Below are 25,838 nucleotides of genomic sequence, written 5' to 3'. Positions count from 1 at the left end.
GTCAATGCACTCCATGCCACTACAATCTACGCCATTCTACTCTGCATCACTCCACTGTATGCCATTGCACTCTACCCTGCACTACTCCACTCTACACCTCTGCACTCTACACCAACCCACTCTAAGCCACTCTGCACCACTGCACTCTACGATACTGCACTCTACAGCACTCTACTCTATGCCACTGCACTCTACGCTGCTACACTCAACTTCAAAACAATCTACTTTATGCCACTGCACTCTAAACCACTGTATTCAACTCCGCAGTATTTCATTCTACCCCACTCTTCTCTATGCCACTCCCCTCTACACCACTGCACTCTATACCACTTCACTCTATGCCAATGTACACTATGCCACTTTACTCGAAACCAATGCACAATAAGCCTCTGCACTATGCCAACTACTTTGCACTGTATGCCACTATACCCAACTCTGCAACACTCGACTCTACGCCACTGCACTCTATGCCACTGCACTCTAAGCCACCCAACTATTCACCACTGCACTTAACAGAACACTCTAATCTGCAACAATCTAATCTCAGCCACTGAACTCTCCACCACTCTACTCTGAGCCACTGCACACTATGCCACAGCACACTATGCCACTGCACCACCCAGCTCTAAGCCACTGCACCCTGTGCCACTCTAATCTACTCTGCACCACTGCAAGCTATGTCACTTCACTCTATGCCTCTGTACTCTACTCTGCACCACTTTACTCTATGCCAATGCACTTTACTTTACTATGCACCACTGCACACTTCGCCTCTGCACTCTACACCACTCCAGTCTATGCCACTCCACTCTACACTGCATCACTCCCACTCTATGCCACACCACTCTATGCTACTACTCTATGCCACACCACTCTACGCCACTTCACTCTACTCTGAAACCATGACTTCCTAACCCTGATTTAGAACTTTCCCTGCCAGACACATACGCTTGTATTCATGCAGATAAGAAAGAGAAATGCAGACGCGGGATTCCAATTGTATTAAAATATATCTTGAATGTTTGGCATTTCAGGTGGAGGAGTTAAAGGATGAAGAAGCCTTACACTTCACGTGTTCGCCCTCTGCCCAACACTCCCTGTCATGGTTGTAATTTACCGCCCACCAGCGTACACAGGGGACTTTATTAATTCTCTTGATCAAGCCCTAGCTCCTAAGATTATTAATGATGCAAACTTCCTGATAATACGAGATTTTAATATACACATGGACATGGCTGACAGCGCTCTGACTAAATGCCTTCTGAAAACACTAACAGCCATGGATCTCCCTTTGACTCCATCTGGTCCAACTCATGAGGCTGGACACATAATTGGTTTAATATTCTCAAATACACCTACTGCCCTGGAAGCCCCTAAGAAAGTAGTATGGTCCGATCACTTCATTTGACCATTTTCCTGGCCACTACCCATTCATAGCATAGAGCCTAGTAAGGCTACAAATGGGCTGGCTCATGCTTGGAATAAAATTGGTATTCCAAATCTAAAGGAAATGTTAGTGTCAATGTTGCCCTGTCTTTAGGGGGATACAGCTGTAGAAAATCAAATCGGGCAGTAGACAACTAGCTCACCATGGCAGCTGATAAGGTAGCCCCGTAAAGGTTGTCCCACAAAAAGGCATGCTTCGCTTTAGCTGCTTAGTTTACAGCAGAACTAACTTTAGAAAGACAATCCTGCAAAAGACTAGAAAGAAGTTAGAAACGTCACTACAATAGTGACGACAAAGCCCTCCATAAGCCAGCTCTGATATCTTATCATAATAATATTAAATTGGCCACATGCAATCACTGTCCTAAATTGATTAATGAGGCTAAGAACAGGCCCAAGGAAATGTTTAATATTGTTTCACAGTTCTCCAGCTCCTCTGTATTTGCACCACCTTGTGTTGCAGATGCAAATCTGTGTAGTAAGTTGAGTAATTTTTTAAGGAAAAAATAGTAATGATTCAACAGAACGTGAATGCTCTAAGTGATGGGGATACGGCGGCACCCACTAACAACCTCTCAGAAGGTGGGGTGGGAGATAAGCTCACCTGCTTTCTACGACCTTCGGAAGACAACCTAAAAGATTGTTTCTTGAGTTGCAACTCTGGCTCTTATTTAGACCCTTCCCCCCCCACATATCATGCATCAGGTCACTGATATGGATATAATTTGTCCTATTTATCTGGAACTGTTCTCTGCCTCCTTAAGCTCAGGATCTGTGCCCAGATCCTCGAAAAAGCTAATGTGGTTCCCCTTCTGAAAAATCCTAACTCAGATACAGCAAGTTTATCCAATTTCCACCCTATTTCCTTGCTTCTAGCTCCCTCAAAGATCCTTGAGAAACTGGTCAATATTCAACTTTATGAATTCATAGAAACTTCTAATGTGTTACGCGCCTCACAATCGAGCTTCAGAGCCAGACATAGCAGGGAGACAGCAATGCTGGAGATCTCCGAGCTGCTAATGTGGAACCTAGACCTCGGATACAATGTTGCCTCGGTTCCACTGGATCTCTCTGCAGCATTTGGTACAGTCTCTCACAAGATTTTACTACATCAGCTCTCTGCAATTAGTGTGACTAGCTCAGCCCTCCACTGGCTGAGTATAGAGAGCAAGCTGTCTGGATGAGACCATACTGTACAGAAGTTAAAGCCCTGCTCTGTGGGGTCCCTCAGGACTCCACAGCCATTATGGCCCTTTTACATGTCTATATGTTGCCTCTTGCTGTCTGGGTGGAGTCGTTTATATCAAAATCATTTCATATGGAGCAGACAAACAGTTGCTTTTCTTGTACAAAAGACTCGTCAGAAGCGAAGAGGTCCTTCGTTGCCTGTATTAAAGCAGTCATGGGTTGGCTGAGTGGCAATAACCTTCAGAGTAATCCTGACTAAACTGTAATTCTGTTGTTGGGCCCTCATCCTTTGTCTAGATGGATGGGTTGCTTGCCTGCAGAATGCTCCCCTCCCTCCCTTCGATGAACGGAGCCAGGAACTTGGGGTACTATTTGAGGTCGGCCTGACTATGAAGAGGCAGATTTCCTCTGTAGTGAATTCATGTCTCAGGATCTTAAGAACATCAAATAAAGTCTGCTCTTTCTTCCTTTGGATGGGGAGAAATCTGTAGTACAGGCTCTGATCGTATACCGTCTTGACTACTCCAACGAGCTCTATCTTGGCTTTCCTGATTACCTGACACACCGTCTCCAAGTGATTCAAAATAGCGCAATTCAACTACTGTTCAAACTCTCAAAATGATCTCTAGTACCAGTTTTTCGCTAGCAATTGCACTGGCTTCCTGTTAAAAAATGGGTTATCTTTAAAGCTTTATTGATTGCTCATTGTGGGCGTCACTATTTAGGTCCTAAATACCTGAACTTGAGGATCTGACAATACTGTCGCCAGAGATCCCTGTGCTCCATCAATGCTAGATGCCTGATTGTTCAACCCTCCAACAAAAAGATATAAGGGGGCTCTTTCTTCTCCTTTCTGGTGGCCTCTTTCTGGGACCAGCTCCCGTTTCAATTAAAAAATAATACGAATGAGACTTTAGCAACTAATGCTTCCTGTACCTGATAGGCTGTGTAAAGCCCTGCAACATCTCTTGAGTAGCCGCGTTCTTTAGAAGTACTTTCATTCATTCATACTTTCATTCTGAAACAATCTACTTTACACCACTGTACTCTATGCCACTCTACTCTATGCTTCACCACTCTACACCACTCTACTCTACGCCACTACACTCTAACCAATATACTCTACACCACTATACTCAAAACCATGCACCCTATGCCACTGTACTCTATGCCAACTACCTCTGCACCACTGCACTCTACACCACTGTACTGTACTCTGCAACACTTTGCACCACCGTAGGTTATGCCACTCTACATCATTGCGCTCTACATCACTGCACTCTATGTTACTTTATTCTACTCTGCACCGCTGTACTGTACCCACTGCTCTCTCTCACACTGTACTCTGCAACACTGTACTCTACACCACCTCACTCTACGTTAGTACACTGCACTCTAAGACACTCTACTCTGCAAGATTGTGCTCTCTGCCACTGAACTCTATAATACTGTGCAACACTGCACTCTATGCCACTGCCCTCTACTCTGCACCACTCATATCTATGCCAATGCACTCTACGCCACTGCACTCTGTGCCACTCTAGTCTACTCTGCATCACTAAACTCCACGCCACTGCACTCTAAGCAACTCTATGCCACTGCACTCTATGCCACTCTACTCTACACCTCTGCACTCCATCCTGCACCACTCCACCTTACCCTCCATCACTTCACTCTACTCTGTAACCATCTACTCTACACCCCTGCACTCTACGCCCCTGCACTCTGCTCCACTATGCACCACCACACCCTGCACCACTCCAATCTATGCCATTGTACTCTTTGCCACTGCAATCTATGCTGCACTACTCCACTCTTCTCTACTCTACTCCGTACCACTTTACGCTGCACCACTCTACGCTACTGCACTCTACGCCAATGCAGTCTACACCACTTTACTCAAAACCAATGCACTCTAAGCTACTGCACTCTATGCCAATCTACTCTGGACCACGGTACTTTATGCCACTTCCCTCTGGGTCACTCTACAACCCTCCACTCTAAGATTCTATACTCCATTAAACTCCACTTCACTTTATGAACCTCTACTCCGCTCTATATCATTGTACTCTACAACATTCTACGCAACATCCTCTAAGCCACTCCACTCTCCTCTATACCACTCTACAACACTATATGCCACTCCACTCTACGACACTCTACTCCACTGTGACACTGTACTCCACTCTACACCACTCAACTCTGACAATCTACTCCAAACTTCGCCCTACCACTCTGACACTCTACTCCCTACACATCACTCCACAGCACTATGCCACTGCACTCTATGCCACTCTATGACACTCCACTTCACTCCACACTACTCAACTCTACACCACTCCACCCCTCGACTCTCTATGCCACTTCATAACACCACACTCTACTCCCCAACACTCTACTTTATGACACTCCACTTCTCAAAACTCTCCTATACTCCATTAACTTTTAGCCATGCTGAACAGCAGCCACACTGGTGTACAACATGGCTAAAACACATTGGCAAAGGCAATAGCTCTTGCCTAGGCGAGACCTATTGGCTTTAGCAGTGCTTGTCTTAAGCAGCATTTGTCTGTTTAATGGGCAGGAGCTGCTTTTAAAACAACAGTGTTTCCCGTTTGGGAAACGCAGATGCAGGGATTCTGATCTGCTCTCCTTTGCATCCCACCATCCCTTCATTCACACCTATTCACAAGTTCGCGAAACGTGACCAGTTTAATTAATATTCATTAGACAGGTTGTTTTGCAAACTCCTGTGAATGGCCATTCTGTTGTGCAATCTATTAGCACATATGTCACAATTCAAATTACATCGCGGTTCATTAACCAGTCGGTGACCACGTTGCACATTTCTGGTTTCCGACTGTGAAGAAGGGCATATTAGGCCCCAAGTTGCTGGCCTGCACACGATCGAACGAGATTATATAGTTGCACTATTGGCTTTATTGTTGAGAATTTACCCCGTTATCACCTACAAACATTTACCATGGCGAAGGATACAAATAGTAATCAGAAACGCTGCATCATCAACTGTGCAAACAAAGGATGTTCAAAGTATCTAACGAGTTCTAGGCCATGCACTACTCAACTGGATAGTTAGTCATTATCAAAGTTCACAAGATTATTGGCAGGAGGCTGAACACAGCACAGCTTTCGGGCTAGCATAACATTTGGAATACCTTCAGCTCAATGCATGTCTGCAAATGTTAGCATTTGTGAGCTATCGCTGCTTGGTCCACAGGACAAGATGCTCTTCGAGAGATACTCCTCAGTAAGGCCTCAGTGCAAAACATCATTTAGCATCCTGAGAAAAGAGACCCTGCCTCACTGGTCTCCATACTGTTCAGGTAAAAAGTGAAACTAAAATAAGACTGGATCACATCAGATTCACACTCTTAGAAATAATGTGACTTGTTTTCTATTAGTTGTTAAAAGAAGGTGGACAGAGCTGAACACAGTTTTCTGGTTTTGATGCGATTTCCCAATGGATACAAGAAAATTAAGCTGTTGGTTTGAATTTGGTAAATTCTGATTATTATTATTATTGTTCTTGCAAAGGCTTTCTCAAGGCTGTTAGTAGCAGAGATGTTTTAAGGCATGGGCAAAGTGGGCTCTGGCCCAGGGCCTCAGTCATTCAGCCTAGCCTCCCCCCCCCCCCCCCCCATAGAGACAGTTCTGTTCTGCAGAGAGTCCTGCCCTGATGACCTTGAATAAGTCTTAATCAGATTGTTTTAAGTACTGTTTTCCTTACATTTACTCTTAATGTGGGTGATGTGTGAGTCTATTACAGACATTTTGCAGAGAAGTTGTGTGTTTGTTTCATGCAGCATTCATATAAAAGTGTCTTTTAGATCAAAACAGGACCTCGCAAATGAAAAAAATGGCAGGGTGTCACAAGGATTATTTCCAGTAATATTAGTGAGCTGCTGCTGTGTTACAATATTGAAAACACACATCACTAGCCCTGAATATTAGGTGTAAACACAAATAGAATTTGGGCTAGTGTGCCTTAACACTTTCAGTGACCTGGCCAAAGAGCGCATGAAAGAGCTGAAATTGGATCATAAATTTAAAATTGTCCCAAACAGGGGCCCCCAAAACACGTTTGGCCTAGGGCCCCCAAAATCCTTAAGATGTCCCTGGTTAGTAGGGGTGTTTTCATGATAGAGAAAACATGAGGAACAGTTAGTGAGATCAGGTTCAAGGTCAGAATGAGGGTTTCCGTGCCAGATGGAGTTCAAAGATGTAAAATTATTTATAGGGAGTTTAAGTGGAACAGATTGGGTACCCAAATCACAGAATGGTCAAGTTGTATGTAGGATTGTGTAAAGGCCAAGGCAAAGAGCGAAGATTAGAAATAGTATATTACATAGAGAGGAAGGATGACCCAATGTGGAGGTGTTAATCAATATAATGTGTAAAGGCAAATTAGGGAAAATGCATTTGAAAACAACACAATTGACCCAAATTATGAGCACATAAGCATATGGAAATAGACACCCAATAGGTATGGTTTGAAATTGCATCCATCTTATAAAACAACAAGAGGTTAGAGGTGCGTATATGGTTAGTAATATTTGTGTCATTTTGTAGCATATACATATGAGTTCCAGAGATTGAGGTTTGCAAATAGATTTCACAGTTAAAAAAAGGAGCACAGACATCATCAATCATCAAGGATAGGAATTGGAATAGTCAGGGTGATGGTTGGAGATAGACAAAGGAGAAGAGGGGGAAAAAAAGGGTTTCATAGTAAATCATAGTAAAAAGTGCAGTCACTGGGCGAAAGTAGTGAGCACGTACATCCAGCAATAAACCACTCATGCTAAACCCCGTGGGGGGTTGTACCTGGTACCCCAGCAGGTGCGGAAGGTGTCTATGTAAATATTAGCAAGAGTAGCAAATAGTAGGAGAGATTAGCGTGTGGAGGGCTTTTTAAACATTAAAGTCCATATACAACATAGACATAATGTCGAGAGAGGAGCAGCCCAAAGTGCTAAACAAACATGCATTGTAAAAAAGTAAGTCACGGTTTACCATAAGAGCTGTTAAAGGAACTAATAAGTTACTTGAAGGTCTACTTGTTTTATTTATCTGAAAAGTTCTCATCAATCAATCAGCATTTGTAAAGCGGAACTCTGTCACCCCTAGGGGTATATGGATGCTGTGTCTCTGTCGTAGAGCCAGATCTTTAGTCTCTTTCTGAAGTCTGCCAGCGACGGGGCCATAATGAGCTGGAGGGGGAGGCCATTCCAGGTCTTAGCTGCAATGTAGGAAAAAAAGCGGCCGCCACTGTGGGTACAGCGGATGCAGGTGTGTGGGAGGGTGACGGAGGAGGAGCGTAGATCTCTGGCAGGTTGGGGGAAGTTCAGTCTATGGTTGAGGTAGGCCGGTCCTAGGTCAAGGAGGGCTTTGTAGGCGTGCACGATGATTTTGAACTGGCATCTTTTCTGGATGGGAAGCCAGTGCATGTTTCTCAAGTGGGGGGCATTGGTGGTATGTTTGGGGAATTCCAGGATGAGTCTGTCCACGATTTTCTGTATGGTCTAGAGTCTTCTGAGGAGCTGGATGGAGATGCCAGTGTAAAGGGCTTTGCCCTAGTTGAGGTGGTTGTTGGATGATGAGGGGTGTTATCCTGTTACCAGTCCCAAGATGCTTGTTTCCAGTCCAGGAAAGACCTGACTTGGCAGTTTGGGCTTGACTGTTCCGATAAGGAACAGGGTCATGACTGTTTTGCATAAAGCTGGGTCTGAACTGGGGTGGTGAAATTAGCTAAAGAACGATGATAAATTCAACCCAGATCTGTGACTGGGGGTGAGTGTCTAAAAAGTTTCAACGCTCCGTCCATCATCTCCTTGTGTTTGCTTTGTTCGCCCTAAGTTGGCAGGGTATGCCCAGACGTGGGCCCCTTACTCACTTTGCCACTGGATTCAAGCTAGCCTGGCTGATGAGGGGTGTTCCGCTGAAACCGGTCCCAGGATGCTTGTTTCCAGTTCAGGGAAGGCCTGGCTTGACAGTTCGGGCTGGACTGTTCCCATAAGGAACAGGGTCAAGACTGATTTGCATATAGCTGGGTCTGAACTGGGATGGTGAAGTGAGCTAAAGAACGATGATGGATTCAACCCAGATCTGTTACTGGGGGTGAGTGTCTAGAAACTTTCAGCGCTCTGTCCAGCATCTCCTTGTGTTTACTTTGTTCGTTCTAAGTTGGCAGGGTATGCCCAGATGTGGGTAGCTTGCTGATTTTGCCTCTGGATTCAAGCTAGCCTGGCTGATGAGGGGTGTTACCCTGAAACAGGTCTCAGGAGGCTTGTTTCTGGTCCAGGGAAGACCTGGCTTGGCAGTTCGGGCTGTACTGTTCCCATAGGGAACAGGGTCAAGACTGATTTGCATATATCTGGGTCTGAATTGGGATGGCGACGTGAGCTAAAAAATGATGATGGATTCAACCCAGATTTGTGACTGGGGGTGAGTATCTGAAGAGTTTCAGCAGTCCGGCCATCATCTCCTTGTGGGTTATTGATGAGGGCCTGAGTGACGGTCTTGCTGGTGTTGGTTGAGAACTATCTGCAGATTCTGCGGAGCATGCAAAGTGTGTCGAAGCAGAAGTAGGCGACTGCGTTAACTTGTCGTTTCATGGTCAGTTGGCTGTCGAGGATGATGCCGAGATTGCATGCATGATCGGTGTGGGTCTGAGACCTGCAGGCCACCAGCTGTGGTCCTATGCAGAAGTGTTCTAACCGAAGATCAGTACTTCCATTTTTTCAGAGTTGAGTTGGAGGCAGTTGTCTCTCATCCATTTGACTACGTTTGTCATGGTGTTGCAGAAGTTGCTTTTGGCATTGGCGGGGTCCTCGGTGAGCGAGAGGATCAGTTGAGGGTCGTCTGCATAGGAGATTATGTTGAGTCTGTGGGATTTGATGACGTCTGCGAGGGGGGTACAGTAGATATTGAACAGGGTGTGGCTGCGAGATGATACTTGTGGTATACCCCATATGATGTCTTTGGGTGTGGAGTGAAGTGAGGCGTCTTGGCGTATGCCTATGTTATGGAGTCTATTGATGAAGGTGTTGTGAAGACTGTGTCGAACGTCACGGAGAGGTCAAGGAGGATCATGGTCACGTTTTTCCCTTGGTCAAGGAATGTTACAATGTTACCTATGGCAGCAATCAGCATGGTCTTAGTGCTGTGGTTGGCATGAAATCCTGATTGAGAGGTGTCCAGTAGGTGGTTTTATTCCAGGAAGTCAGTGTTCTGCTGGTGGATGGCTTTCTCGAGATGTTTGGCCCGGAAGGGGAGCATGGAGTTCGGAAGATAATATTTGAGATCTTTGGGGTCAGTGGAGGCTTTCTTCTAAAGTATAAGCTGAAATAGTAAAATTTGTAGAGAACCTATGCATTTGTTTACTCATTAAAAAAACACAATAGCAGTGTATGTATATAGCCGAAAGATGGATTTAAAATGGCATTGTACGTGGGAGGGGGGGGACAGCACGTGAATAAATCAAGAAAGGTCAGCGAAAGGAAAACAGTGCGGCTTACCTCAAGACCCAGGATCATGGGCTCTTGACGAAAAAGATATGTAGGTTGAAGGCTCTAAAGGAGGGCAGAGAACTGGTTAGATACTAGTGGTAATTAGCATAGCTAGCATAGAAGACTTGAAATTACATTAAAGATGACGTGAAAAAGGTGGGGGAGGCCTGCAGACACTAACGTAGGAACATTCCTTATAAGTCAAAGTCTGTCGTAGAACATTGAAGTCTGCTGCAGTCTGGACCCAGCTCCATTCGGTAGGCGGAGGTGAGGTAGTATGCACATACCTTGATACAATACTCAGACACCCATCAGAGCCTAAGCAAAGGCATGCAGCACACCACTTCTGAAGTTCTAAAGAAGTAAACTAATTTCCAATTACCTTGTCACTCACAAGCTGTATGTGTAGAGGTGTAGGTCTTCGAATGTCATGTAAAAATATAAGGTGTATCTGTGTAATTATACCAATTAGTAGTAGGTACTTATAATTACCTAAATGAAATTTAGAATAACAATGGGTTGAGAACAATCCTGCAAACTCGTAAACTTATACTTTGAGGGGTACTTACAGATTTTTGATGTAGGTGCATTATTGAGGTGGCTTAACCCAAATGTTTTTAAATAGACCGGTCCTTTCAATTTTCATTATACTGAAAATCAAAAAAGGGCTTCCTCTGGGATTTTTTTAACTAAAACCTTTATGCACACCTGATCACATGTAATCAACCCAACTACATACACACCACAACCACTCATAAAGGGGATCTGTCTGAGTGGTTGTGGTGTGTATGTAGTTGGGTTGATTACATGAAATGTGAAATGTAAAGAACTTCTACCTGTGAAAAATAAAGAAGAACATTTCTCTATGAAATATACATCTTGAGTTAGATGTCTTCGTTATTGAGCTACTGCCGTTGAATATTAATGCCGTGTCAATATAAATGTACATAGTGCTGAAACCTTTTGCATTGAATGTTGTTGTAGGACTTGTTCCTATTTTTTAGGTAGTAGAGAGGGGAGTACTCTCTGGTTTTGTGCACTATTTAATAATTAGACACAATATTCATTTGTTGTGTGCGGATTTGATCAGCCTCTACCCTCAAGTCTTGGTTTCTAGGGTTGATTACATGTGATCAGGTGTGCATAAAGGTTTTATTTAAAAAAAATCCCAGAGGACACCCTTTTTTGATGTTCAGTTTAATCCTAGTCCTTTGGGTGACCAAGGGTTCCTCTCTTTTCTTTAAATGATTTTCATTATACACAAATGGTATGCACCATGAATATCAACACCAGAAAATCCATGAGACAGAATATCAAGGACAAAATATTGAAAATAAAATATGGAAGATATGTATGTCTAAACTTTTGATACCTAATTCCACATATATGTAAATTGCCAGTGTGTGTACATATATATATGTATATATATATATATATATCAATAATTGAAGATTCTCACGATATATGTAATCGAAAAATATATTTTTTTACTCCCCGTTGGCTTTGAAACTGTTGAAATATATTTAGAACATATAATCTGAGGAATTAGAGGTTGTTAAAACAGAAACATGGTTCAGTTAGAATTGGATGTTCATTTGTAAATTCTCTGAGATACTGATATGTGAAATTTGACCGGGTATCTAGATTATAATTGCAAGGGACTTGGAGTCTCTGCTAGATATAAAAATCCAGGAAGGCAAAGCACAAGTATGACTTGAACAACCAATATGGAAATTCCGTGCTGCTAAATGCAGTAATAACTGTAACAAATGGAACTATCCTTGTAATTTGTTTTTGTGTGCACCTTGCATGTTCTAATAATGCCGCCGTTGTAGCAGAAAAAGCGTGCTGGCTAATGTTTCTTAATCCTTGTAGTCCCTCCTCAATGTTCTTTCTTTTTGAAAGCGAGTATTTTAGGGATAAAATGATGGCGCTCAGACATCGTGAGCAAGGCAGCTGAGACTGCTGAAACGCGTTGATGATGTTTGTCATTTAAATGAAAACTGAGTGACCTAACCCGCCTGGGAGTGCTGGACAATTATTTCCTGAGAGGAAGGAATATATTATTTTGTATATATATACATATATATATATATATATCGCACTCATCGTCAGTGAGGACTAGCACTCACAGGGAGGGGTATCTAGTTTATTGGATGTACCGTGCACACAGACTTGTTTCGGCAAATGCCTTGATCAGTGGTTACAGTGGCGTTATAATTAGGTTCTTAATTTACTCGCACAAAACCATAGAAATTCAGCAGTTATAGTTATATTTATAGTTAAACTCAAATTAAGAAACTATGACTCGTTGCCCTAAGTTACTTAATGGCATGAGTTATAGTTTCTTTAGATAAGTTTACCTATAAATATAATTGTAACTACTGAATTTCTATGGTTTTGTGTGAGTAAATTGAGAACCTAACTATTACGTCCCATAACCTTAGGTTTTTTCAGTGAATTCCCCTCTATGTGTTCTATGGGGTCAGGATACCAGGACTAATCTGCTCTTTCTTTTTCTCTGATCGGGATAAGGACAAGGCAGGTGGTGCACAGGCTTCCGGTCCAAGAATTAGGTACCAACAACCACCGGCACAAATTAACCCCTGGCTTTTACTATTACATATTTCTTTGTTTCCAATTTTTTGGGGGAGCAAGTCTGTCAAAAATAATTCAGAGTCTGTCATTGACTGTTACTTAGAATGAAACCCTTCACCCTTTACTCCGGGATCCAGTTAATTGGATCCCGGAGTAAAGTTTTTATAATCCAGTATTAGTTGAATGTAACAAAATTCCAGATTGGAATTTGGTGCGGCTGCAAAGGTAAGCAGCAGTTGGGCCGGGGAGGGGTGAAGAGTGGGAGGAAGGGCGAGGTTACAAAAAAACAATTACCTGCCGGCGGGCGCCGCCTCTCCTGGGTCCTCTTCTTGCCTTCTACTCTGCAAAGGAAGCAGGAAGCATCCGGCTCCAAGCCTCCCGATAGCCAATAACAACGCTGCATGGTCAAACATTCATGTGCAGTTACATAGTTCCCAGCACTCCTCCCCCTGCTCTGAGAGTGAGCAGGTCTGCCCCGGAGATGAGGCAGCAGTAAAAAAACATAAGATAATAACATAGAGTTATTATTAGGCCCGGGCAGAGCAGGCGTAGTGCCTCTATGCAGAGTTCCACGGAGTTGAAAAACAACTCCTTGGAACTCCACTCCGCTCCCTCCCTCCTCCCAAAGTAATTATAATGTTTAAAAAAGGCACTAACCTAATGTGGCTGCCTCGTCCTCGCCATGGCCGCTCTCCTTCCTTGTCCTCGCCGTCCTTCCTCTTAGATACCCCTACGTTGTACGTCTTGCGCGTGCACACACAAGAGATGTAAAACGTAGGGGTTATCTGAGAAGAAGGACAGTGAGGAAAGAGAGCGGCCATGGTGAGGAGGAGGCAGCCATGTCAGGTAAGTGCCTTTTTTTCAACATTATAATTACTTTGGGAGGGTGGCGGGCCGGCTAACTCCATGGAGTTGGAGTTTTGCATAAGCTCCGCATTCGCAACGGAATGTGGAGTAGGCAAAACTACGGAAACTCCGCTCGCGGAGCGGAGTTACCCACCCGGGGTAAGCTATTCTCATTTAATTTTTCAGTTTTTCCACTGCGAAAAGCATTAGGACAACGTTCCTCTGCCTTACCGTAGGAGCCGCCCCTGTTAGAATCGGTTTAGATGCGTTAGTGGCATTAACATGTCAGGTTATCTAGGTTTAATTGCTTAAAAGTGTACTCACTTATTCAGATTTGAAAGAGGTGTAGTTTGAACTACCCACAGTTTTGAGTTGCATTATTCATAATACATCGAAAAGCGGTTAATTCTCCTGGTTCACAGTTAAGAGGCACATATTGTTTTTGGGAAATGGATTTTCCCATTTTTTTAAATGGGTGCAGTTACTTACCGAATAATTTCTTTGTTCTGTCTGCTTTCGATAACTATGCTGTCCCACTTTAATGGTGGTGTCAAGAAGCAAACGGTAATTGTCCTCCGATTATAACAGTGAAGCGGTGATGACAGCTTAATAGTCTTACCTCGGGCAGCGCCGGGTTCATTAATTTAGAATGTAGTTCTTCTCTCTGACCTACCCCGTGCCTCACCAATGCATGCAGAACCAGTATACTCTGAGTGACTGCTTGTGAGGAAGATCAGGATATCACCCCGCCAATGCCCCCCTTTCAATCCCCTGACATAGCGAGGATGCCTTTTGCCGACCAGAGCACAGATTGGAAAGGGTTACATTTATTCAGCCCTTCTCACCCACAGGAACAGGAACGCCCCCTTCTAGATGGCCGCCAATCACAAGGGGCCTCGTGGACTCAAGAGGCGGGGACTCCTGTTGAAAATGCGGAAGATGCCGGCAAGAAGGAGCCCGGGACGAGAACACCTAAGGAGGGAGTGAAGACCATTGTGGAGACGACCAAAGGATGCCGAAAACTCGGAAGAGAAGCAGACGAGGATACCCAGCCAGACGAGGAAAGAGGCAGCGCTGATCGGGAGGAGTGGTCCGAAGAGTGGTGGACACCCCTGGAGGACGCTTCTATGCCACCGCTGCGGCCACAGCGGTACGTGGGACAGGGCAGAGGATAGTACAAGGAAGGGGGGGAGGCGAGTCTACGTGACTCCAGGGACACGGGTAGTATAAGTGGGCACGTTTTTCTCCTGACACCTCACTAGCCCCATCACCCCCCCCCCCCCCGGCACTTTTCCGCACGCCTGAAAACGAATCGCCTAAACCCTTGCACACGTCTGTAAAAACCACACGGTTGGGCTGCGCTTGTGGGTGTTCACGAAGAACTTGGAAGCCTTCTGAGATACTAAGGAGACAAAGTTGTAATCTGACCAGAAGGAAAGGTCACTTTTGGTTTGGTTGCAGATGCAACATCATTCTGCCCCTTTATTTCTTTAACTGCTCCTGTTTTCTACACATTACTTTTCCTTTTGTTTTCCCCTCACTTCCCTCTTGGTACCCTTCATGCTACAGTGGTGGAACGTGAGACACCTCACGTTATCGGTCATTTCAAGGATAGATACTTTGACCGCCTTCTCTTCTTTCTTTCGTTTTATTGCCTACTCCGGGGATTGTGCCACATCGTCACCCTACAAGGAGGGGAAGACCCACCAGCAACACCCGAGAAGCAGTTGCGAGGTGTTGCCAGCGGACTCCTCCTCCTCCGCTACGTTAGCTGACCCAATGCCCCCTTACTTGTCACCTTGTCCCCTTCTTTATTTTCAGCCTTCAACAGTAACAACCGAGATGCACTGGCCCTTTAAGACTCCGTTTCCCTCGACTCCTGGGCCCGATCACGTGCCTTGGTCAGCTGATATCCGCCCCTTCATGGAAGCGAACACAGAAGCCTTGGCGTTCTTGCCGCGGACTAGAACGCTATCGTGGAGGACGGAAAGAGAAGCGGAGACCTTCTTCGTAGCACCAGGGTTCGGAAGCCCGGGAACCTCCGTCGAGGCAGAACCAGGAGCCCAGCAGACCGAAGGGACGCCACCGAGGACCGGTGAAAAGAGGGAGCCAGACCCTTTTCGGCAAAACGCGAGAGCCAGCCACGGCCCAGGAGGGTCGTGGCTCCAAAAGATACGGGGTCATCTGGGGGCCGTGTGGAATAAGAGGGAGGCGGGAAGAGGGGCGGCCAGGCTGAATAGATTAAAGCCAAGCAGAGCGTAACTTCCACCTGTGTAGGACGTAGTAGCATGCCTCACGGTGACGGTCGGGTGCTCAGTCCCTCACTCCCCTTTCCTTGTGTGTAGTATCTCCTTAAGAAAACACCCCCTTATCAGGCCTTTTCTTGTATTTTCTCTCCTCACCGCAACGGACCGGAGAGCCATCTGCTGCTATTGGAAGATTGGAGCCTCGTCCACTTATTTCCTACTCTCTGATGTAAAAGAGGGAAGACCCACAAATGGAAGATCGGACTCTTTTGTTCCTTGTGTTAACTAAAGGCCTCATACAATAAACCACATGTTTGCTCCAACTACTCTCGGTCTCCCTGTCTCCTTATCCTCCACGCCACATGCCCATACCCTCAACATATCGAATTGTTTTGGACTTTTTTTCCTTCCTTTTGTTGGTTCCAATAAATGACACCTTTATTCAGCCTCACATAAGACCTCCTTGGTTTATTTTCCGCCCTTCCCTCTCACACCTGGTGTCAGAAGTGGGATCCGGGAAAATGGAGACAGTGATAAGAAAGATGGCTGAGAGCCAAGAAAAGCTGAAACGGTGTATGGAGAAGTTCCTGTCTGTAGCTGAGGAGGACCGGGAGAAGATGCAAAAGTCACTTGCAGAACAGAGTCAAACCCAAGAGACCGTTATAGGGAAGTTGGCAGACACCCTCAGCCAACAAAAGAGTACCATGGGGTTCTCCTCAGTGGTCCTACAGAAATATGTGGAAGGAGAAGACCCCGATTTTTTCTTTTCAAATTTCGAGCGTATGGCAAGAGCTGCCGGATGGGGCCAGGACAAATGGGGACAATATCTGGGACCTTTACTAACCGGAGATCTCCTGGCGGCATACCAAGCCGTTAACCCATTTGGTCTTACTCCTTACGATGGCGTAAAAAAAAGCATATTAGAGAGAATGGGCATTGACGATGTGACCTTCCGCTTACGCCTACGACAACTCAAGGAAGGCCTTCACGGAACCCCTCGGGCCTTAGCTTATAGAGTCCGGGACATGGCTGACCGGTGGTTAAAACCCCTACAGTCCACCAAGGATGAAATCATGGAAAAGGTTTACCTAGAACAGTATTTGTCTTCCCTGTACCCAAACATGCAAAAGTGGGTTAGACAACATACTGGCCTAACCCTAGACCGAGCCATTGAGATCGCTAGTGCTTTTTATAGGGCCCAAGAACCCCAAAGAGGGCGAGAAGACTACCACTGGAAACACCCCGGAGCCCCTCTGAGAATGAACAAAACCCCCCAACCTTCACCCAAACCCGAAACCGTTACACTTCTCCCAGGGCCCTCCATACCACCACCCCGGCTCCTTACCCAACCAGGACCACAATGTTACAATTGTTGAAACATAGGCCATATAGCCCGTTTTTGCCCCCAAAAGGATGAACCCATGGAGGTAGGACTAGTGCGTAACTATTACTGCGGTGCTGCAGGAGCAAGTCGTCCCTATCATAGAGCAGTACAGGTTAATGGGGAGAAAAGGCATGCTTTAATCGACACTGGCTGTTTACAAAGTGTCATTCAACCCCAAGCCATTCCGGGAAGGTCAAAGAGGCCTACAGGGTATGTCACCATTCAGTGTGTGCATGGGGACAGCCGGCAAAACCCCACCACAGAGATCGAGGTCCAACACGATCCCTCCATGAAGCATTGAGAGTAGGTCTTATTCCCCGCCTAACTGAACCATTAGTTTTGGGTAACGACTATCCCCACATGCCTACAATGATACAGGAAACCTGGGTGGAAGGGGAAGAATGGAGGAGGTCAGCACTCAGCACCCTTAGCACAAAAGACAGAACCAGACATGATCCCAGGGAAGCAGAGGAAAAGCGGCAAACAAAAAAAGAGGGAGAAAAGGAACTGGACAAGGGTCGCTCTAACACAAAGTAAGGAGACACTGGTATGGCAATACGAACGGGGGTTTCAGGAGGCCCAGCGGGACGATCCAGCTTTGCGGGAGGCCTGGAACAAGGCCACCAACGAAGAAGATCCTGAACAAGTAGGTCCCCAGTTTTTTATCCACAAAAACCTGTTGTATCGTAAGGGTGGGAGGGGGTTACCGACAGAACTGCTGGTGCCCCAACCATACAGAGAAAAGGTTTTATTCTTAGCCCACAGTCACTTGTTAGGAGGTCACTTTGGGGAGGAGAAAACGGAAAAGACGATATTGGAGAAGTTCTATTGGCCTGGTATATTTTCCCAGGTACGGAAATACTGTAGAGAATGTGTCATTTGCCAAAGAACAGTCAGACTTTGCCTTCACGAGCACCCCTACGGCCCTTACCTATTATACAGGGACCCTTTTCCCGGGTGGGTATGGACATTATAGGCCCCTTATTGCCCTCACTTGGTGGATGCAGATTCGTGTTAGTGTTGGTCGATTATGCCCCCCGCTTTCCTGAAGCTGTGACTCTGCATCAACCTAACGCCTCACAGATAGCCAAAGCCATGATTTCCATCTTTTCAAGAGTAGGTTTTCCCCGGGAATTGGTTACAGCTCAAGGAGCCCCTTTCATGTCTCGCCTCATGAAGCAGGTGTGCCTTTCCCTGAACATCAAACAGATCCGCACTTCAGCGTACCACCCTCAAACTGACGGGCTGGTGGAACGCTATAACGCTACCCTCAAGACAACCCTAAAAAAACTTCTGGACCTCGAAACCCGGAAATGGGAAGATATGCTCCCTCTGGCTCTCTTTGCAATACATTGCAAAGTCCAAAAGAGCACTGGGTACTCCCCCTTCGAACTGCTTTACGGCCGACAACCTCGCACATTACTTGATATGTTAAAGGAAGAGTGGGAAGAAGAACCAGAAGGGGCGAGACCCCTCCCGGAATATGTGCTCAACCTAAAAACCCATCTGAGCCAAATCCGCAACATTTTCCAAACCCACCTCGAACAAGCCCAGTCATACCAGACAAAAGAATACAATAAGAAAGCCAAAACCCGTACTTTGCAAGTAGACGACTATGTTCTTTTAATGATACCATCTTCCGATCACAAGTTGCTAGGGTAATGGCAGGGTCCTTACCGCATTATAGAAAAAGTTACTCCAGTAACATATCGCCTAGAATTAGACCCCCAGAAAAGAGATAGAAAACAAATATATCATGTCAATCTCCTTAAGAAGTGGGAGGGGGCCATCCCAGTTCAGGTAGGATTTGTATGAAGACCCGATCCATTGTTTCTACAATGCATAGACCATGGCCTCCCAGAAAGTCAGAAAAGAGAATTACGACCACTACAGGAGGTGTTCTCCTTGCAGCCAGGCAAAACCATCTTGATAGAACATGCCATTGTGACCTTCCCAAACAGGAAATGAAGCTACGTCCCTATCGCGTTCCAGAGTCCCGTAGACGGGCGATAGAGGACGAGGTGCTACAGATGGGCATCATCGAACCTTCGAATAGTGAATGGAATTCACCAATCATCTTAGTGCCCAAACCGGATGGATCCATCCGGTTTTGTATCGACTTTCGGGAAGTGAACAAGATCTCCTGTTTTGACCACTACCCACTCCCGACAGTCGATGAGTTGGTAGAACGCCTGGGGACCACCAGATATATCAGCACCCTAGATCTATGCAAGGGATGTTGGCAGGTGCCCCTACGGCTTGGAGACCGGGAGAAAACGGCTTTTTCAACACCGAGCGGGCTATACCATTTTACCGTTCTTCCTTTTGGTCTCTATGGGGCTCCTGCCACCTTCCAACACTTGATGAACGCAATATTAAGACCCTGTTCTGAGTTTTCGGTGGCTTATCTAGACGATATCTTCATCCACAGTTCCACCTGGCTAGAACATCTCACCCACTTAAAGACAGTGCTACAAGCACTAAAAGAAGCTGGTTTAACTGTAAATCCCACTAAAAGTAAACTGGCTGGTCAGTCCATAAAATATCTGGGATACCTTTTAGGGGAGGGTTATATAAAACCACAAACAGAGAAGGTAGCGGCCATTTCCAGCATCCCATTCCCTAGGACCAAAAGGGAGTTAAGAGCATTTCTTGGGGTCCTTGGTTACTACCGCCGTTTCATCACCAACTTTTCCCAGACAGCTTTCCCCTTGACGGATTTATTACAAAAGAGTGTGGCAACAGAAAAGGAGCTGAGACATCCATCTCCCCCTCTCCTCCAAGCCTTCCAACAGCTAAAACAAGCCTTGACATGTCATCCGGTATTGTTAAGTCCCAACTACACTCAACCATTTATATTGCAAACAGACGCATCCGACACGGGCATAGGAGCAGTGTTGTCGCAAGTAGGCCCCCAGGGACAAGAGAGGCCCATCCTCTACATAAGCCGGAAACTATTTCCCCGGGAAAAGAATTATGCGGTTATTGAAAATGAGGCGCTCGCCATTAAATGGGCAGTCGACTCCCTTCGATACTACCTTGAGGGGAGGGAATTCACCTTGTTCCCCGACCATGCTCCATTAGAGTGGCTATCTAGGAACAAGGGGCATAACGACAGAATACTTAGGGGGTCCTTGCGTTACAGCCCTATAGGTTCAACACTAAACATCGGAAGGGCAGGGACCAAACCAATGCTGATTATTTATCCCGATATACTCTTGACTTTGATCTTGCTAGCAAGAATGTTAGGGAAGGGGGATGTGAGGAAGATCAGGATATCACCCCGCCAATGCCCCCCTTTCAATCCCCTGACATAGCGAGGATGCTTTTTGCCGACCAGAGCGCAGCTTGGAAAGGGTTAAATTTATTCAGCCCTTCTCACCCACAGGAACGGGAACGCCCCCTTCTAGATGGCCGCCAATCACAAGGGGCCTCATGGACTCAAGAGGCGGGGGCTACTGTTGAAAATGGAGGGAGTGAAGACCGTTGTGGAGACGACCAAAGGACGCCAAAAACCCGGAAGAGAAGCAGACGAGGAAACCCCGCCAGACGAGGAAAGAGGCAGCGCTGATCGGGAGGAGTGGTCCGAAGAGTGGTGGACACCCCCAGAGGACGCTTCTATGCCACCGCAGCTCCGGAGAGCAGCAGCCACAGCGGTACGTGGGACAGGGCAGGGGATAGTACAAGGAAGGGAGGGGGGAGGTGAGTCTACGGGACTCCAGGGACACGGCGTAGTATAAGCGGGCACGTTTTTCTCCTGACACCTCACTAGCCCCATCACCCCCCCCACCCCCCCACCCCTTGGCACTTTTCTGCACGCCCGAAAACGAATCGCCTAAACCCTTGCGCATGTCTGTAAAAGCCACACGGTTGGGCTGCGCTTGTAGGTGTTCACGAAGAACTTGATAGCCTTCTGAGTTACCAAGGAGACAAAGTTGTAATCTGACCAGAAGGAAAGGTCACTTTTGGTTTGGTTGCGGTTGGAACATCATTCTGCCCCTTTATTTCTTTGACTGCTCCTGTTTTCTACACATTAGTTTTCCTTTTGTTTTACCCTCACTTCCCTCTTGGTACCCTTCACGCTACGGTGGTGGAATGTGAGACACTTCACGTTATCTGTCATTTCAAGGATAGATACATTGACCGCCTTCTCTTCTTTCTTTCGTTTTACTGCCTACTCCGGGGATTGTGCCACATCGTAACCCTACAAGGAGTGGAAGACCCACCAGCAACACCCGAGAAGCAGAAGACGCCCATACCCTCAACATACCGAATTGTGTTTTTTCGTTTGTTGTTTCCAATAAATGACGCCATCATTCAGCCTCGCATAGGACCTCCTCGCTTTATTTTATCTATAATAGTAGAATTTCCTCGGATACCGATATGTATAAAGACACTAACAAAATGCATACCGTATAAAGTAAGCATGAGTATGGAGCAAACATTGCAAAGTCAACACAGCTGGCTTCTTCGTAGATTGGACATTTTGTGTGTGTATGGAATCTAAGACCTGGGCCAAATTTTAATTATGGCAGAGCAATTGGAGTAATTTCACTAATTCTGCATTATTCGTTTGACTGAAAATTACTGGATTGCTGCAGTTTTAAAATTATGAGTAATTTGGTAGAAAAATCCTACTTCAGGAGCACAGGAACAACAACATTAGAGAGTGTGAGCAGGGGCTAGCTGTTGCGATTCGTGTTCTGTTGCATTTAGTGTTTTTTTGCTTAGCACAAAATGCATCCTCCGGTTCATTTTGGATGCGATTGTGCATATTGCACTAATGAAATAGCGCTAAATGCTGTCTTACTCGTCTCTTGTAGTCTCTCCTAATTTTGCTGCAATTTCGCATCATTACACTACAGCAAATCAAAAGAGTGAGTGCATGAATGAATGGGTCAGACAGAGCCTGGATGAATGAATAGGTAAATAAGTGAGCTGCTGCGAGGAGCCATTTTTCTGATTCCACGACATCTGCTTCTGTGCAGCAAAGATGAGACAAGCAAACAAAAAAAGTAATTGCAATCAGTGAACCTTATGTCTTTGTGGCCCTATCAGTTGGGAGGATCCCAACATTCTTTCCAACAAACCTGTATAAAATGTTATTTTTTATACTTTCACTTTTTTTCCATACTTTGTTTTCTATACTTTCAATAATTATTTTATTTTCTATACTTTCAAATTGAAGCTTGACTGACCACTGACTTGGTTTTGCCAATGCTATAAAAATTGTAAAATCATCTGGCATTGGCAAAACCAATATTGGCAAGTGGCAGAAGAGGGACAGCAGGAGAGGAGAGGGGAAGGGAGGAGAAAGTTTTGTGAGAGGAGAGAAGTTCCTCCTCCTCCTCCTCCCTCCCTCCCTTCCTCTCTCCCTCCCTCTCCCTCCCTTCCACCTCCTCCTCCTCCCTCCCTCTCTCTCTCCTCCCTCCCTCTCCCCCTCCTCCTCCTCTCACCTCCTCCTTCCCTCTCCTTCTCCTTCTCCTCCCCCCTCTCTCCCTCCCTCCCTCTCCTCCTCCTCCTCCTCCGCCTTTCCTCTCCTTCTCCTCCCCCCTCTCTCCCTCCCTCCTTCCCTCCCTCTGCTCCTCCTCCTCCTCTGCCTTCCCTCTCCTCTTCCCCCTCCCTTCCACCCTCCCACCCTCCCACCCTCCCTCCTCCTCCCCTCCCTCCTCCTCCTCCTCCCTCCCTCCCTCCCTCCCTCCCACCCTCCCTCCCTCCCTTCCTCTCCTCCCTCCCTCCCTCCTCCCTCTTCCTCTCGTCTCCCCCTCCTCCTCCCCCCTCTCTGTTCTTCCTCTCCCTCCCTCCTCCCTCTTCCTCCCCTTCCTCCCTCTTCCCCACCGTCCCTCCTCCCTCATCCCCTTCCATCTCTCCCTCCTCCCTCTTCCTCCCCTTCCCCCTCTTCCCCACGCTCCCTCCTCCCTCATCCCCTTCCATCCCTCCTCCCTCTTCCCCTCCCTCCCTCCCTCTTCCTCTCCCCCCTCCACCAAAAGGCTGAGGACAGGTAAACTACTCTAGAAGGATGGTTACGTTTGAAAACCTAAGTGAGGTTTCAGGTTTCTCTGTAGACAAGGCTAAAAAATTGGGAGTACAGCATATGTTGAGAGGGGGATCAGTCCAGAGCCTGGGGGGCAACAAAAGGAAAGGCTCAACTCCTGCACTGTGAGTGCTTGATCTGAAGCATATATAAAGGAGAGGCTGAATTTGACCATAGTGATTAAGAATGCCAGTAAGGAACCACCAGGCGTGACAAGAAAGTTGGTCTAATTTAGTAGAAGCCACTGTGAGTCACGCAGAGAACTTTCAGATGGACTTTAAGATGGACCCTTTGCTTAATAGCACCCAAAAAGTTGATGCCTCCCCTGGGAGACAGACATGTTTCTTACTAACTTTCATTAGTCTGAAAGCTACATTCTGGAGCTGGTAGGCTGAGATCATGAGCATTTATTAGTCTTGGTGTGAAAGGGCACCAGTCTAGCCCACCTGATAAAGTGTAGGATCTTTAAATGCACCAATCCCGTTGCCCATTCCTTTTAAATTTGAGAGAGAAAAGAAAGTACTGCTCAAAAGAACTCCCAGGTTTTTCGCGACTAGCCTGGTTTGGGGAGGTCCAAGATATGTAAACCATACATTGGCAGTTCAAAATTCTGAATCCCCACCTAGTGTTGTCTACATTCAGTGTAATGAAATCATTTGACATCCATTGCTGAATGAGTAAATTGCAGTCTTTCAGCATACTAATGGTGTGGGAGGAATCCTAATCAACTTTGAGCAGACACTAAGGGGGGCCATTGAAATGATGGTCAGACGAGCATCCGACCACCATCGTTGCGGGACTGGAACCCGCCGACAGGTAGTGAGCGGTCCCACCCATCAGATTAGGATGCAACCGCCATGTAGGCAGCTGGAAACATCCCTTTTTAGGTCTCGCCTATGCAGTGTGCATGCGCTTCATAGGAGGGGACCTTTTGGAATCTATCAGCATTTTGGCCAAAAACATGCACGCCTTGCATTGCTTTCTATTGCAACGCGTGCATGTTTGGCATTTCCCTTGCGGGAGCGAGCTTTGGCAACATCTGTTTGTAATTATCTTGCAAACAGATGGTGCCCCTGCTCGCTCCCGTAAGGGAAACGCTGTGTGTGTCTGTTTTTTTTTTGCTTTTCGCTCGTGCCTTCGCAAAATCGCAGCTGCTGAGTGTGTGCCGTGAAGCAGTCCTGCTGACTTTTGCCTACCCCGCCTGTGCAGTCCATTTGCTGCCCGTGTCGCCGCTGCTGATCAGTGCTTGTTTTTTTAATGAAGTGCACGTAAGCCTTACTTGATGCTTTTAGAGTCAGGCACACAGGAGCTGATGCCTTTCGCCACTGCAGTTTCTGATTGTTGGCTGCTTAATTCTCCGTGAGCCAGAGAGCTCTCTTACGTTGCTACCTCCAAGGCCGCCGGTGCAAGGGTACAAGTATTTCGGCCTCCCTTCGATACAGTGCCTCTTTGCGGGGCCATGTCGTTGAGTGAAGCCAAGGCTAGACCAGTAGAGGACAGAGCGGTTGTACCACCTCGCGATCCCAGCAAGCTGCAGAAAGTGCCGAGAAGTTCGGACCCTCGGCAGCACCATAAGGACAGGAACGTTCTTTGTATTTATCGGCGCCTTTCTCCTTGCTCTCCGGTAAGTGATTAAACTCGCTTGCGGCGGTAGCTCCGGAACTGTGCTCTCCAGGGCCAGACTGGCCGTAGTGGGCACTGGGCAATTCCCCGGTGCGCCGCACGGGTGGGGGCCGGTTTTGGGCCCCTGTGGGCCGTTTTTGTTACAGGGCTGTTTTTGCAAAAATTGGCCCTGTAACAAAATCGTCCAAAATCCGGCCCTGGCAAAGAGCTCAGCCGCACCCTCAACCCCCCGAGGAGGGGGGGGGCAGCCGAGTACTTTGTCAGGGCCGGTTTTGGTTCCCAGTCCGGCCCTGGTGCTCTCCAGTGGCGGAGTCAATCCGTCCTCTTCCTTTCCCCCTCAGAATCATTCTCAAGTAAGTCCTTATAGACTTGTGACTTCTAGTGCGTTGTCTGTCGTATGCCTTGCCAGCACTGAAACTATACCTTGTCAATTTCATCAACATTGGAATCACATCACGCTGCTGACTGCCCTCCTTCCCAGCGAGCCACATAAGTGAATCGGCCCACGCGGTACATGCAGCCCCACTGTACCTCTCCACATTGGTTTTTTCAAACAACTCCCATTTCTCATTATAGGCAATTAATGCCTCCTGACAAAAATACCGAGATCAATCACCAGAGTTCTGCTGATATTTGCTCTCCACTCGTGAGCGATCCCCCTCTTCAACATGTGTGCTAAAAATCTTTATCTTCCTACGTTCCTAAAGGTTCTGTTCTGTCTCATTAAACAAATCCACCGCCCTGGACCCATTAACCGGCGCCCTACGCGCACCTGCGGCTCCTCCCCCCTTTTTGCTCCCCCACTGGTTACAAATAAAGGACTTCAACATACACACCAATTGTGTGACAATTATCAATCCTCCTTTCCACTTCACAGGTAGATTACTTGTTTAATATTAAGCAGGCAACATGGGGTCACCCTGTCTGACCCCTTTCTTTCCTTT

General features: G+C 46.5%; 1 long non-coding RNA gene across 3 annotated transcripts in view; it reads left to right on the top strand.

The window, feature by feature from the left end:
- Positions 1-21,564, top strand: part of LOC146868453 (uncharacterized) — a 92,866-nt gene extending 71,302 nt beyond the window's left edge. For all 3 annotated transcript variants that reach the window (XR_014966225.1, XR_014966226.1, XR_014966224.1), the window contains 2 exons: positions 20,626-20,893; positions 21,449-21,564. This is a non-coding gene — a long non-coding RNA (uncharacterized LOC146868453). The remainder of the gene's footprint in view (positions 1-20,625; positions 20,894-21,448) is intronic.
- Positions 21,565-25,838: the final 4,274 nt, after the last annotated feature.

Source organism: Triturus cristatus, chromosome 1_2 (assembly GCF_964204655.1).
Source record: "Triturus cristatus chromosome 1_2, aTriCri1.1, whole genome shotgun sequence".
In the NCBI taxonomy this organism is placed as follows: domain Eukaryota; kingdom Metazoa; phylum Chordata; class Amphibia; order Caudata; family Salamandridae; genus Triturus; species Triturus cristatus.
This window is presented reverse-complemented; position numbering and strand designations above follow the sequence as displayed.